The following is a 16,841-nucleotide window of genomic DNA, read 5'->3' as shown; positions in this document are numbered from 1 at the left end:
CTCAAATATTTCGTCAGGATAAGGTGACAGATATTTAGAAATCTAAGTTGCCTCTATGTTCAAAAAAGCACTAAGGCAGTCAATGGAAAAAAAGTAAACGCAGTCTCTAATATACAGTCAGATAAATTCTAAACAGCTAATCCTCCAACGTCCACCGCGAACCAAAAAAGGAAAAAAGAGGGTCCCAATTTTTATTTATTTATTTTAAACTCTATGGTCTTCAGCCACTTGCTGGCTTAATCCAATATCGGGTTGGGTTGAGGGAAGATCCAGAGATCCAAAATTAAATCCAGTCCATCTAATGGAGGGGAATATATACCCCAGTAATCATAAGTACATACCTCTATAACTCAGTTCATGTATGATTCCAAAAAGCTCCAAAAATATCAAAATCTAGGCAATTCAAAATTAAATCCAATCGGTCGAATGAGAAGGGTTAAATGTCCAAATAAACATATATGTATATCCCTGTAAGCTCAGTTCATATAGGATTCCAAATAACTCAAAAAAAAAAAAAAAAAAAAAGAGAGAAGAAGAAATTAAGAATCCAAAGTCTTCAAAAGGGAGAAGTTAAAGTCTGAAGTTAAGGTTTTTTTAAAAAAACCAAATTTAAATTCTTACTTGTTCGGTTGCCTAAGTTGTAATATAAGAGGTTCAGGATTTAAATAGAGAAGATGGTGAGGGGAGATTGTAGTTTAGTAGTTGTTCTAAAGCCTTTATGTTATTATTTCGTCTTTTCTCTTCTCCCCTCCTTTTCCCTTGTATTCCAATTTAAAGTTTAAGGCTTCAAAATATTTCTCTCTTTATGACCACTCTTTTCAGTTCTTTCTATTATTTTTTTAATACTCTCCCCAGAAAGAAAACAAAGTCTCTAAAGGTCTTTTTCGTTACTTTTGTTTTATTTAGTTTCCTTTGCCTCGCTTAAAAATTGCTGAAGACTTTCACTTTTCTGTTCCTACAGCGGGTGAATGGTCACTTCCTTTCTTTGCTCTTGCGATTTTGTATCCTGCGCCATTTTCACTCCGAAAATCTGGTCGGGCTCCTCACTTAAATCCTTCTGCATCCAGAGCTCACTTAGTGTATTATCCAATTTTTTAGCCAAAAAATACTCCGTAAACACTAAGGGTTCTGTTCTTAAAGTTAAGGAGGTTTGTCGCTTTTCCAGTGGGAGCTAGAGGCATCGCAACACGGAGTCAGCGGTGCTTACCGTTCGCGTTTCTCAGTCCCGTCGTTCTCGAGTCCCTTTTTAAAAAAAAAAAACCGAAAAAACGTCGGAACCGCTCCAACGCTGCTGGGTAGCTTATCTGCTGCGTAGCCCCCAAGCCCCCATGTAGCTCGAAAAGCCCTTCAGCGGCTTCTCCATGCTCCCTGCTGCTGGCGATCCAAACCGGAAGTCCTGGTAATACCATGTTTCAAAACGTGGCTTTGAAACACGGATTCGCATGGATCCTCATGCTTTTTGCATTGGGCGACCCCAAACTCACCGTCAAATCACGCATCATGTCCAGGGGCACAGCCTGGACCACAAAAAACTCAGATCCACGGCTTCCTGGCCCTACAATGGCCCAAAAACGTGGTTCTGAAGCACGGATCCTCATGGATCCTCACGCTTTTCGCATTGGGCTACCCCAAACTCACCGTCAAATTACGCATCATGTCCAGGGGCACAGCCTGCACCACAGAAAAGTCGAATCCACGGCTTCCTGGTCATACCGTGGCTCAAAAATGTGGCTTTGAAGCACGGATCCTCATGGATCCTCACGCTTTTCACCTTGGGCCACCCCAAACTCATCGTCTAATCACGCATCATGTCCAGGGGCACAGCCTGCACCACAAAAACTCAGATCCACGGCTACCTGGCCCTATCGTGGCCAAAAAACATGGTTCTGAAGCACGAATCCTCATGGATCCTCACGCTTTTTGAATTGGGCCACCCCAAACTCACCGTCAAATCACACATCATGCCCATGGGCACAGCCTGCACCACAAAAACTCAGATCCACGGTTTCCTGGCCCTACCGTGGCCCAAAAACGTGGTTCTGAATCACGGATCCTCATGGATCCTCATGCTTTTTGCATTGGGCGACCCCAAACTCACCGTCAAATCACGCATCATGTCCAGGGGCACAGCCTGCACCACAGAAATTTCGAATCCACGGCTTCCTGGCCCTACCGTCGCCAAAAAACATGGTTCTGAAGCACGGATCCTCATGGATCCTCACGCTTTTTGAATTGGGCCACCCCAAACTCACCGTCAAATCACACATCATGCCCATGGGCACAGCCTGCACCACAAAAACTCAGATCCACGGTTTCCTGGCCCTACCGTGGCCCAAAAACGTGGTTCTGAAGCACGGATCCTCATGGATCCTCACGCTTTTCGCCTTGGGCCACCCCAAACTCATCGTCTAATCACGCATCATGTCCAGGGGCACAGCCTGCACCACAAAAACTCAGATCCACGGCTACCTGGCCCTATCGTGGCCAAAAAACATGGTTCTGAAGCACGGATCCTCATGGATCCTCACGCTTTTTGAATTGGGCCACCCCAAACTCACCGTCAAATCACACATCATGCCCATGGGCACAGCCTGCACCACAGAAAAGTCGAATCCACGGCTTCCTGGTCATACCGTGGCTCAAAAATGTGGCTTTGAAGCACGGATCCTCATGGATCCTCACGCTTTTCGCATTGGGCCACCCGATACTCACCGTCAAATCACACATAATGCCCATGGGCACAGCCAGTACCACAAAAAACTCAGATCCACGGACTCCTGGCCACTCCATGTCCCAAAAAACTGGTTTTGAAGCATGGATCATCATGGATCCCCATGCTCTTTGCATTGGGCCATACCAAATTCACTGTCAAATCGCACGTCAGAGCCAAGTGCACAGCCTGCACCACAAAAAACTCAGATCCACGGCTTCCTGGCCACTCCATGGCCCAAATACCTGGTTTTGAAGCACAAATCCTCATGGATCCTCATTCTTTTTGCATTGGGCCACCACAAACTCACCGTCAAATCACACGTCACAGCGAGGGGCACAGCCTGCACCACAAAAATCACCGATGAACGGCTTCCTGGCCATTCCATGGCCCCCAAACCTGGTTTTGAAGCACTGATCCTCATGGATCCTCACGTTTTCGCATTGGGCCTGGCCACTTCATGGCCCAAAAATATGGTTTTGAAGCACGGATCCTTCAACCCCATGCATGCAGTAAATTTTAAACTTTCCTTCCATAATTTTTCCCAATCTTCAGATTGAATGTTATATCCAAAATCTTTGGCCCACTGTATCATTATCCGTTTCCAGTGACACCACCCCATTCATATCTCCCATTATTATGATTTTCTGATCCATATGTTCAAATAGTTTTTCTTCCAAAACTTTGTAAAAATCAGTCTTATTTCCATTAGGTGCATAGATCCCGACAATTATTAGATTTTCGCCCTGCCATTTGATCTGAACTGCTATAACTCTTCCTTCTTCGTCTTTCAAAATTTGTTTCGCTTCAATTTTGTTTTTGATATATAACACAACCCCCTTTTTTTCTCCTTGTCCGAAGATACAAATTTGTTCCCTAATCTCTTATTAATCAAAATTTTTCTGTGCCTCCTTGCCACGTGTGTTTCTTGTAGACAAATGATATCCAAATTTTTCTTTCTTAAGAATTGTTCAATTTTATTTCGTTTTCTTTTATCATTCATCCCATTTATATTCCAACTCCATAGTTTCAAAGCCATAGTGAAATCGAATTAAATAAATTTAGTTTAAATCTAATTATAACCTGTCTTCTTTTGTTCCTTCTTCTTCTTCTTCTTCTTCTTCTTCTACTTCTTCTTCTTCAGATCTCTTTCCTTGGTCTTCATCCTCTTCTGCCGATTCTGACTCATCCTTGGATCCTGCTCCTCCTACTGCTCCTTTTTCTTCTTCTTCCACTTGCAGTTCCTTGTATCTTCTTGTGAATTTCCCTATTTCTTCTGGGCTTGTCAACCTGCGTTTCTTAGTTTTGTAAAAGAATGAAATCCCTTCTGGATATTCCCATCTAAAATCAATCTTATTTCTCTTCAAAATCTGTACCAGTGGCTTGTAAGGATCTCTTCGTTTCAGCAGCCTTATTGGTATATCTTTAAAAATGATTATGTAACTTCCATCAATATATAGTCTTTTCTCTCTATTCTTTTGTAGTATCAAATTTCTCATCTCTCGATCTCTAAACGTGATTAAACAACCCCCTGGAAATTTCTTTGCCTTTGTTGTTTTTATCCTCATCCTGAATGCGTTTTGTACTGTTTTTCCCACTTCCTCTACTGACATCTCCAGCCGCTGCGCATTTTCTGTTATCAATCTTTCTTTGATGTTTTCATTCTGTGTTTCTGGTACTGATCTCAGCCTCAGATTAACTTCCCTCTGTCTCAATTCATTCATAGCAATTGCATCTTTAATTTCTTCCTGGGATTTATTTATTTCAATCATCTCCACCTTCAACTTTTCTTCCTCTCGCTTCACTTCCCTCATCTCCGATTTTGTCTTTTTCAACCCCTCTTCTACTGATTGTGTTCTTTTAGACACCTCTTTTATTTGTCCTTTCAGTTCATTAACTGTCTCATCAATTTTTTTATCCATTTTCCCAACTTTGTTATCTACTTGTTCCATTTTGTTATCCACTTGTTCCAATTTTGATTCCAAATTCTTTTGGCTTTGTTTAATATCTGCAAACATCTTCAATATTTCTGCTCTAAAATCCGATTCTTGCTTAGATGCTCTCCTATCTGCTGGCGTCCCCCCTTCCGCCCCTTTCTTTTGTGCCATTTCCCAAATCCCTTACCACTACCTCCTGATCAAATCACAAATATATCTAATTTACAGATTTCAGTTCAAAAAAGTAACAAAATTGTATAATCAGGGAAATGACAAAGGTATCTAGTCAGAATCTTTTGAAAATGAGAATAACTTATGTAACCACTAAGGGACAAAAACAGAAATACTTGATCCCTCAATAATTCGGGGGAGATGGGGGACACACCACCACCAACACCATTAGAAACAATCTTCTTGCCCCCAATTGGGCTAATCCTCAATTGAGATCTTCCTTTTATCTTTATGCTTGTAATCCAAATGAATTAAACGAGTTAAATGAGCTTGTAATCCAAATGAGTTAAATCCAATAAAATCCAAATAAAATTTGTAATCCAAATGAGTTTGTGATCCAGATGAGTTGAATCCAATAGAATCCAAATAAAATTTTAGTCCAAGGGAGACACCCAAGCAAAAGTTTGGTCCAAAAAAAGTTGCAGTCCAAAAAGAGAAAAAAGAGGGGGGGAAATAAACAAATGATGGACTTAATTCCAAATTCAAATTAAACTTCCTTTGAACACCCCAGGAATAATAGTATATTAATAATAAATGTCAGCCGTTGCTATCCGAAACTATCCAAGAGGGTAAAACCCACAGAGAAAATAACAAAGAACAGGAGAGGAGCCAAGGTCACTTTAGAAAAATTTTCCACTGACTTAAGAAGGAGTTCAGAAAAACAAGTTGTAGTAACTCAGTCCGTCCACTGGGGGAGTTTATATCCAAATTTAAAAGAACAAAGAGCAAGGAAAAAAAGAGAATAAAAAAGTATTAATGAGTCCAAGTACCCAAATTCCGTCTGTTATTTTAGTGTCCCGATTTTATATCCAGTTCGAAGAAAGATAAAAAGTTAAAGAAATGAAGGAACAGGGGGGATATGCCAAATCGTTGCCACTGTAGCCTTTGCAAGTTGCACTTTGTCTTTAAAAGTGAAAGTTGTGCAGTAGAAAATTTCGCTCTTTAGTTATCCTCCGTACCATCAAAGATCTTTATACATCCCCATAATTACATTCTGTTCCCCTAGTAGTCTAATTACATCTTTCTGTTCTTCCAGATCCCACAAAGTTATTTTTTACTTCTTTATCTTGTTTTCTAAAAGTTACGGGGAAATGGAAACAATAGCCACTAGTGGCAACTTACTTTCATTTTCCAGCTCTGCATAAGTTGCTGCGTCAAAAGTGATTCCAGATAACAGCTGAACTCGTAAAAGAAAATCTTACTAATCCGGAGCCTTCCTGAGTTCCACATCTTAGAGTTAACACTTTAAATTGAGTCCAAATTTCTTTAGTTTTGAGAGCGGAGCGCTGTTCTTCGCAAGCTCGGACTTCGCTATTCGGATGCAGCAATGGCTTCCCGATAGCCCGCTAACCCGTTCCGCCGTACTCTTCACCCTTTTGGGGGTTACCTGATGGCCGGACGGGCAGTTTTAGGGCACTGCTGAGAACCTGATGCCCTGGACACCCTCCAGAGACTTTCTGGGGAGCTACTGTGCCCTGTAGCCCCCCTTTTCCATCCAAAATAGCTGGGATTTCTCGCTCCGAGAAATCCCTCGCTTGTCGCAAGATCGCGCGCCACCGGAAGTTGAAGCACGGATCCTTATGGATCCTCACGCTTTTCGCATTGGGCCACCCCAAACTCACCGTCAAATCACACATCATGCCCATGGGCACAGCCTGCACCACAAAAAACTCAGATCCACGGCTTCCTGGCCACTCCATGGCCCAAAAACCTGGTTTTGAAGCACGGATCCTCATGGATCCTCACGCTTTTCGTCTTGGCCCAAACCAAATTCACTGTCAAATTACACGTCAGAGCCAGGGGCACAGCCTGCACCACAAAAATCAAGGATCCACGGGTTCCTGGCGACACCATGGCCCAAAAACGTGGTTTTCAAGCATGGATCCTCATGAATCCTCATGCTTCTTGCACTGGGCTACCCCAAACTCACTGTCAAATCACGCATCATGTCCAGGGGCACAGCCTGCACCACAAAAACCACGGATCCACAGCTTGCTGGTCGCTCCATGGCCCAAAAACCTGGTTTTGAAGCATGGATCCTCAAGGATCTTCATGCTTTTTGCATTGGGACAACCCAAACTTACTGTCAAATCACACGTCAGAGGCAGGGGTACAGCCTGCACCACAGAAAATTCGAAGCCACGGCTTCCTGGTCATACCATGGCTCAAAAACGTGGCTTTGAAGCACGGATTCTCATAGATCCTCAAGCTTTTTGCATTGGGCCACCCCTAACTCACGGTCAAATCATGCATCATGTCCAGGGATACAGCCTGCACCACAAAAACCACGGATCCACAGCTTGCTGGTCGCTACATGGCCCAAAAACCTGGTTTTGAAGCACAGATCCTCATGGATCTTCATGGTATTTGCATTGGGACAACCCAAACTTACTCTCAAATCACACGTCAGAGGCAGGGGTACAGCCTGCACCACAAAGAATTCGAATCCACGGCTTCCTGGTCATACCGTGGCCCAAAAATGTAGTACTGAAGCCCGGATCCTCATGGATCCCAACGCTTTTTGCATTGGAACAACCGAAACTCACTGTCAAGTCACACGTCAGATCCAGGGGCACAGCCTGCACCACAAAAATCAGGGATCCACGGCTTCCTGGCCACTCCATGGCCCAAAAACCTGGTTTTGAAGCACGGATCCTCATGGATCCTCATGCTCTTTGCACTGGGCCGCCCCAAACTCACCGTCAGATCACACGTCACAGCCAGGGGCACAGCCTGCACCACAAAAATGACGGATCCACGGCTTCCTGGCCCTACCGTGGCCCAAAAACGTGGTTCTGAAGCACGGATCCTCATGGATCCTCATGCTTTTTGCATTGGGCTGCCCCAAACTCACCGTGAGATCACACGTCAGAGCCAGGGGCACAGCCTGCAAAACAAAAATCATGGATCCACGGCTTCCTGGCCACTCCATGGCACAAAAACCTTTTTTTGAAGCATGGATCCTCATGGATCCTCACACTTATTGCATTGGACTACCCTAAACTCACCGTCAAATGACGAATCAGGTCCAGGGGCACAGCCTGCACCACAGAAAATTCGAATCCACGGCTTCCTGGTCATACCGTGGCTCAAAAACGTGGCTTTGAAGCACGGATCCTCATGAATCCTTACGCTTTTCGCATTGGGTACCCCAAACTCACCGTCAAATCATACATCATGTCCAAGGGCACAGCCTGCACCACAAGAAACTCAGATTCAAGGATTCCTGGCCACTCCATGGCCCAAAAATGTGGTTTTGAAGCACGGGTCCTCATGGATCCTCATGCTCTTTGCATTGGGCCAAACCAAATTCACTGTCAAATCGCACGTTAGAGCCAGGGGCACAGCCTGCACCACAAAAATGACGGATCCACGGCTTCCTGGCCACTCCATGGCCCAAAAAACCTGGTTTTGAAGCACGGATCCTCATGGATCCTCATGCTTTTTGCATTGGGCCACCCCACACTCACCGTCAGATCACACGTCAGAGCCAGGGGCACAGCCTGCACCACAAAAATCACAGATCCACAGCTTCCTGGACACTTCATGGCCCAAAAACCTGATTTTCAAGCACGGATCCTCATGGATCCTCATGCTTTTTGCATTGGGACAAACCAAATTCACTGTCAAATCACACGTCAGAGCCAGGGGCACAGCCTGCACCACAAAAATCACAGATCCACTGCTTCCTGCCCTCTCCATAGTCCAAAAACCTGGTTTTTAAGCACGGATCCTCATGGATCCTCACGCTTTTTGCACTGGGCTGCTCCAAACTCAGCTTCAAATCACACATCAGGTCCGGGGGCACAGCCTGCACCCCAAAAAACTCAGATCCAAGGATTCCTGGCCATACCGTGGCTCAAAAATGTGGCTTTGAAGCACAGATCCTCATTGGGCCAAACCAATGTCAAATCACACGTCAGAACCAGGGGCACAGCCTGTGTTAAGTTGTGGGTGAACATATCAGACGACACAGCGATTCTTCAAATAGCTCTTGTTTATTCACAGGCCAGGACAGAACTGAACTGAAGGGTTCAGTCAGCCTGCTTATATAGAGCTCCAGTACCACGTTACTGTAACAACTTTCTAAAACTATCCAATCACTGAACGTAACTTTTGATCCTTCATTTGCATAACTATCTACAGTATCCCCCTGTTGGCCCAAGGTGAGAACTTCAGTATATAACACCCCTCCCCACCGAGATAAGGCGTTAGTTACAATAGTAATGGTTTCCTTATATACAGCACTACACGTAATGGTTAGGCACAAAAGCATATCGGTTACATTTCACATACTTCCACATACTTAGACCAACAGTGTTACATGTCCATCAACATAGTCCTTTAAATAAGTTGGGCGCTTGGAAACTCTGCCAGACTGCCGGGGAGCGGTACCCAGGTCCGGTGGGCTGCCCGATTCTTGCTGAGTCTGTGGCGCGACCCTAGGTGGCGTTGAAACCTGTGAGGAGAATCAGAACTTAGAGGGTTAAACAGTTCTGTGTGACGTCTCACATTCTGAGGCATGGTTTGGTTCACATACGGGAATCTTTCTTTGTGTGTGAGTTTCCTTTCGTTTTTGGCTGAGAGACGAAAGAATGTCCGCTCTCTCGCCGGGCTGATTTATGATGTTTTTCTTCTCATTAAAGGCTGTTAGAGATTAGCAAGAAGCCTGCGTTCAGTCTGATTTATCCACACACAAGGCAACATTTTCTACCGCTGCAGAACTCTGCTAAGAACGCTGCAAAGAGAGCTCAAGTTTTACCTAACGGCACAAGCGTCCATCGGCACAGGGGAAGTGTGCCGGGCGCCATCTTATCTCAGCAGGTTATGGGTGCTAGGCAAGCTTTGGAAGCTGTTGCCACGTCGTGCCTGTGTGTGTGGGAGAACCCAGCTGGAGCCCCTGCCTAACGTTTGAGGCAGTGAAGCTTGCTGGGGAGGATCTCATCTTCAGGACCGGGTGCCAAGAGAAGCTGCTGGTTACGTGAGTAGACTCAGCCCCGGGGGAGAAGATGGCAGATGGACAGGAGTCATTCTCAGTCCCCTTTGAAAAATTAAATGGGAGCAACTGGGAGGAGTGGTCAAGGAAGCTGAAGGCCTGGCTGGTAGCCAAGGGTCTGTGGGAGGCGACCCAAGGGCCCCCACAGCAAGCTGCAGCCAGAGCTGCAGAAGCGGTTGTTGCAGCTGCCCAAGCCTCACAGAGGAAAGACCAGAAAGCCCTAGGAGCTATAGTGCTCAGTTTGGAGGGCTCACAGCTACCTTTGGTGGAGGGTCTTGTGACTGCCCAGGAGGTCTACCAGGCACTAGAGAGAGTGCATCACAGGACCACAGCTGGGGCAAAGATCCACACCACCAGAAGCTTGTTTGAGCTGAAGCTGTGTCCTGGGGATAGCATCAGACAGCATGTGACTAAGATGCTCTCTGTTTTCAACAAGCTGAGACTGTTGCAAGTCAACTTTACTGAGGAACTGAAAGTTTATAATTTGCTCAGCTCTATGGACAAAAGTTATGACAATTTGTGTCTAACTTTGGAATCGATATAAAAAAAATCCTTCCAGTAGCACCTTTAAGACCAACTAAGTTAGTTCTTGGTATGAGCTTTCGTGTGCAAGCACACTTCTTCAGATACACTGAAACAGAAGTTGCCAGATCCTTCTATATAGTGAGAAGGTGGGGAGGGGTATTACTCAGAAGGGTGGTGGGAATGAGAGATTGGCAGATAGCTGAGATGAGCCTGCTGACGACTCTTAACGACTGTAATAGGTCTTACAGGAAGAGGCAAGGGGTGAGAAGGTGAGAAATGGCTTAGTCATGTATAATGGGATAAGAATCCAATGTCTTTGTTCAAACCAGGTCTCTCCATGGTTTTAAGTTTGGTAATGAGTTGCAATTCAGCAGCTTCTCTTTCCAGTCTATTTCTGAAATTCCTTTGTAGTAAAACAGCTACTTTGAGATCTTGTATAGAATGTCCTGGGAGATTGAAGTGTTCTCCTACTGGTTTCTCTGTTTTGTGATTCTTGATGTCAGATTTATGTCCATTTATTCTTTGGCGTAAGGTTTGGCCTGTTTGTCCAATATAGAGAGCTGAAGGACACTGTTGGCATTTGATGCCATACACAATGTTAGATGATGAGCAATTGAATAGTCCCGAGATGGTATGTGTGATGTTGTTGGGGCCAGTAATGGTGTTGTCCGGGTGTATGTGGCAGCAAAGTTGGCATCTGGGTTTATTGCAGGCTCTGGTGCCAGTGTCCGTGTTAAGTCTGGTTGTAGTATTATTGTGGGTTAGGAGTTGTTTAAGATTGGGTGGCTGTCTGTAGGCAATGAAAGGTCTTCCTCCCAGAGCTTGAGAAAGAGAACTGTCATTGTCCAGGAGAGGTTGTAGATCTCTGATGATGCGTTGTACTGTTTTAACTTGGGAGCTGTATGTGATGACTAGAGGTGTTCTGTTATTTTCTTTTTTGGGTCTGTCTTGCAGCAAGTTCTCTCTGGGTATAAGTCTGGCTCTGTTGATCTGTTGTCTAACTTCATCTGCTGGGTATTTTAGTTCTGAAAAGGTTTGCTGTAGATCTCTTAGGTGAGAATTTGGAATCGATGAATCCAGCGGATCTTACGCTGCAGTATGTGACTGGGCGTTTGTGTGACGAGGAGGAACGCCGTCTCAGAGAGGGCTGAGCTGGCGCAGGGTGCCCTGCCAGTAACAGAGGGGAGGCCAAGCCAGAAGGCACAGTTCAGGCTTTTTCCACTCGTCGTTGTTTTGTCTGCGGGTCTGTTGACCATCTGCGTCGGTCCTGTCCGAGGAGAGCTAGAGAGGCCGGGCAGGATGTCTCCAAGGTCGCTTCCCATGGCAGTCAGCCAAGTCCTCGTGGCAGCCAGCCAGGTTTCCATGGCAGCCAGTCTAGGAGAGGAGGCCAGCGTGGGAATGCAAAGGGAGGACGTGACAGAGGAAGTGAGAAGGACGGTTCTTCTTATCACCTAGCTGCCTCCATGGCAACGCTGAAGGACAACTCCGGTGAGGGCAGCATGCTGCGTTGGGTCATCGACTCAGGAGCCAGCCATCACCTGATGCCATCGCCGTCTAGTGGCGAAATGTGGAACTGCAGGGCTGTTTCAACTGGGAAAACAGTCACTCTTGCTGATGGCTCACAGAGACAATTAACCACTGTTGGCAATGTGTTTGTTTCTTTTTTACAGGCAGAGCTGGAAGTCTACGTTGTGCCAGGAATGAAGTGTTGTCTTTTATCTGTATCTGCTCTTGTAAAGGAGGGTTATAAGGTATGCTTTGAAAATGATGTCTGTTCTATTTCCAGGGGTGGGAAACAACTGGTCAATGTTGCATGTCAGAACAACCTCTTTGTTCTGGAGACACCTCTGGAGGGTAAGGGGAACGCTGAGACAGCACAGGCGCGGTGTGCTAACGTTCCCACACATGATTCGTGTGCTCACTTGTGGCACAGGAGAATGTCGCATAGCTATTGGAAATATATCCAGAAGTTGCCAGAATGCACTGAGGGTTGCAAGATGAAAGCATGTGATAGATTCTTGGATTGTAGGGCATGCAAAAGAGCAAAGATAAAAAGGTGCAGTTATCCCAGATCGGAGAGGGTAACCACAAGGCCTTTTGAGCTAGTGCATGCAGACCTTTGTGGACCCATGCCATTGCTGAGTCTGGGCGGAGCCAGGTATGCGCTCACGCTGACAGATGATTTTTCGAGGAACGGCTGGATTTTCTCGCTGAAACAGAAAAGCGAGGCGGCGCAACTGATCAAAGACTGGGTTGCGGCGGTGGAACTACAGTTTTCCACCAAGGTGCAGAGCTTTCAGAGCGACCGAGGCGGAGAGTTCACCGGGTCTGCTCTGCAGAGTTTCTTCCGCCAGAAGGGGATAAGTCACAGGTTGACGGTTGCTTTTTCTCCTCAGGAGAATGGCGTAGCGGAACGCAGGAACAAAACGCTAGCTGAGGCAGCTGATGCTCTACTGTTTGACTCTGGTTTGCCTCAGAGCTTTTGGGCTGAAGCTTGGAAAGCTGCCAGCTTCACTTTGAACAGGTCCTATAGCTCTGTTGTAGGAGACACACCCTATTTTCTGCTGCACCGGAAGAAGCCCAAGGTGCGTTTCTTCCATGTGTTTAGTTGTGAAGCTTGGGTGTGTCAGGGAACTGCGGGCAGAGAGGGAGGAAAGAATTAGAGGATACAGGGAACGATCCCCACTGATCAGTACTGAGTCCTCCTCAGAAGACAGGGAAGAGGATAGTGAGTCTGGGGAGGAAGGGGTGCTTCAGAGAGAAGGGGATCCACGTCACAGGGGAAAACGAAAGGGTCTGAGCCGTTGGCTCTGTTGGTCTCAAGGGAGAGGGAAAAGAGAAAGTAGTTAGAGCAACGCGTCATGAGAGACGGGTCGCTTTGTTTATTCGGCATGTAATCTTGTCTGAAGAAAATAAAGAAAGGAATTTATGGCTGGCTGCTGGGAGTGTTTTTCTGCTAAGTGCAGCAACGCGTACAGCTGGCAAGCTGACAGGGTGCTTGTGCCAAAGGCTCAACGCAAGAAAGGTGACCCGAGGTCCCGGAAAATGATCTTTTGTGGGTACGAGCCTGGGACAAAAGGGTGGAGGTTTGCCTATCCAGAAGGCGATCAGTCCAGGATTCTAGTCAGCAGGAGTGCTGAGTTCTGTGAGCAGAGTGGTTGGTCAAGGATCCATGCGAATCCTGACGTTCTCTCAGAGTGTCTGTCTGATTCTGCTGAGGAGGGAGAGTTAGAAGTTGAACCTGTTGATGAGGTCCAGGTCTCTGACCAGGGTCAAGAACAGGGAGGGGCATCTCCACAGGTTGTTAAAAGAGAGCCCAAAAGTGAGCCTTCGTCTCCCGTTAGTCAAGTGCAGAAGGCCAGAAGACGCAGTAAGTCAGAGGGGGAGTCTTCTGATAACAAGGACACACTTGCTGGCCCCAGTGGGTCAGAGGGAGCACCTGAAACAGTGCTCAGACGTTCCACACGCGCTACAAAGGGGGTACCACCTGAGAGGTTTGAGGTCACCAGCGTGTGGGTTGGTTTAGCGCAGTGCGAACCAGAAAGTTTTGAAGAGGTTCAACAGTTGCCTGAAGAAAAAGCCAGGAAGTGGCAAGAGGCAATGGGAAAGGAGTTGAACTCAATGAGGTCCTTAGGTGTGTTCTCCACCATGAAGCTGCCAGAGGGCAAGCAGGTTGTGAGCTGTTGTTGGGTTTACAGGATTAAGCCCACAGCGTCTGGAGAACCACAGTACAAGGCGAGGCTTGTAGCCAGAGGGTTCACACAGAGAAGGGGGCTGCATTACACCGAAGTGTATGCTCCTACTTCCTGGAGTGAGACTCTGCGCGTGCTTTTATTTTATTTTATTTTTTAATAATTTTTTATTAAGGTTTTAAACAAAGAAAAAAAGAAAAACAACACACACACACAAAAAAAACCAATACAAGATTTAACAATAAAAACACAAAACATAACAATTAAAAACAAACTCTCTTTTCCATTCCCAATTTTAAATTACTTATTTTCTGGACTTCCTCATACCTCCCTCTTTTGTATTCCAATCTGCATTATTTGTCCAGCAGTTTCTTTTCCATTTTTTTAAACCCAATCTTTAATTTAATAAAATATCAAAATATATAGCTTCAACTTTTTTAAACATAATCCTTGTTCTTAATGTCATATACCTTTAAATTTTTCCCTTTTATTATTAAATTTCCATTTCTTTAAACATCTTTAATCTTGATCTTTAATCTTGATCTATCCTTAACTTTAACCTGTACAGCTGGAAACCACTTATTTTCAATCCAACATCACTCTAACATTCCTTAATTTTGCAGTGTTTCTGAAGATAGTCTTTGAATTTCTTCCAGTCTTCCTCCATCGACTCTTCTCCCTGGTCACGGATTCTGCCAGTCATTTCCGCCAATTCCATATAGTCCATAAGTTTCATCTGCCATTCCTCCAGCGTGGGAAGTTCTTGTGTCTTCCAATACTTTGCGATGAGTATTCTTGCTGCTGTTGTTGCATACATAAAGAAAGTTCTATCCTTTTTTAACACCATTTGGCCCACTATGCCCAGGAGAAAGGCCTCTGGTTTCTTGGGGAAGGTATACTTAAATACCTTTTTTAATTCATTATATATCATTTCCCAGAAAGCCTTAATCTTTGGGCACGTCCACCAAAGGTGAAAAAATGTACCTTCAGTTTCTTTACATTTCCAACATTTGTTATCGGGCAAGTGATAGATTTTCGCAAGCTTGACTGGGGTTATGTACCACCTGTATATCATTTTCATAATATTCTCTCTTAAGGCATTTCATAATATTCTCTCTTAAGGCGCGTGCTTTTAGCAGTAGCTGCTCAAAGAGGGCACCAAGTGCACCACTTTGATGTGGATGTGGCTTATTTGAACTCGGATCTGAAGGAGGAACTGTACATGCTACCTCCTCCAGGGTTTGAGGGCAATGAGCCAGGTGTTGTGTGGAAGCTGCACAAGTCAATTTATGGTTTGAAACAGTCAGCCAGAAATTGGAACATGTGCCTGAATGAAGCTCTGGAAAGTTTGGGTTTCCAGAAGAGTCTTGCAGACAGTTGCCTGTACCTGAAGGGGTCAGGAGAGACACAGGAGGCAATTCTGGTGTTCGTAGATGATATTCTGTACATGGCACAGACAAGTAGACAGGTGCAAGGTTTTGCCAAAGAGCTTGGTAAGAAATTTAAGCTCAAAAACCTTGGTCTTGTTCAGGTTTATCTAGGCGTTAGGATAGACAGGTCTGAGAACGGGAGTTTCTTGCTCAGTCAGAAAAGCAAGATTGAGCAGTTGCTTGAGAAGTTCTGGATGTCTGACTGTGCAGGGGTCAGAACTCCCATGGAGACCAACTTCGTGAAGGACAGTCAGCTTGGGGAGCGTTCTGAGTTCCAAAACCCTGAGGTGTTTCAGTCAGCGCTAGGGAGTCTGTTGTATCTCTCTCAGTGGAGCAGACCAGACATAGCGTTTGCTGTGAATCTGCTCAGCAGGGAGGCTACAAAGCCCAGTGTGAATGCCTGGCAAGGCATCAAGAGAGTGTTGAGGTATTTGCAGGATACCAAAGAGTTTTGCCTCACGTTGTCAGCTGAAGGTGACGCACGGCTTACGTGCTGGAGTGACAGCGATTGGGCATCTCTTGGGGACAGGAAGTCTGTGTCTGGGCTGGTGGTAAAGTTCGGGGAATCCCTGGTTGGGTGGAAGTCCCAGAAGCAAAGTCTTATTGCACTTTCTTCCACTGAGGCTGAGTTCAGTGTGTTGTCGGATTTGTGCAGGGAGTTGGACTTCTACCGGTGCTTTATCCAAGAGATCTGTGGGGATTGTTACTTGCCCATAACTGTTTGGGGAGACAATCAACCTTGTCTTAGGTTGGCAGAATCTGGACAGTTCAAGTCCAGAACCAAGCATTTGGACATACGTTTCCAGAATGTATGTCAGAGTGTCCAGGCAGGTTGGATACGGCTCAAGTATTGTTCGAGCCGGGAGAACCTAGCTGATGGGTTTACCAAACCCTTGACCTTCCAGCGACATGGGGAGTTCTGTGAAGGGTTGTGTTTGGGGTGAGTTATATTCACAGTTTTCCCTCAGGATGCGAGACAAGAGGGGGTGTGAGGAGAATCAGAACTTACAGGGTTAAACAGTTCTGTGTGACGTCTCACATTCTGAGGCGTGGTTTGGTTCACATACGGGAATCTTTCTTTGTGTGTGAGTTTCCTTTCGTTTTTGGCTGAGAGACGAAAGAATGTCCGCTCTCTCGCCGGGACTGATTTATGATGTTTTTCTTCTCATTAAAGGCTGTTAGAGATTAGCAAGAAGCCTGCGTTCAATCTGATTTATTATCCACACACAAGGCAACACTTTCTACTGCTGCAGAACTCTGCTAAGAACTCTGCTAAGAGCTCAAGTTTTTCCTATCGGCACAAGCGTCCATCGGCACAGG

The sequence above is a fragment of the Podarcis pityusensis genome (genome assembly GCF_964106645.2).
Source record: "Podarcis pityusensis genome assembly, chromosome: W".
NCBI lineage: Eukaryota > Metazoa > Chordata > Lepidosauria > Squamata > Lacertidae > Podarcis > Podarcis pityusensis.
The sequence above is the reverse complement of the archived record's forward strand: the minus strand, read 5'-3'. Positions refer to the sequence as shown.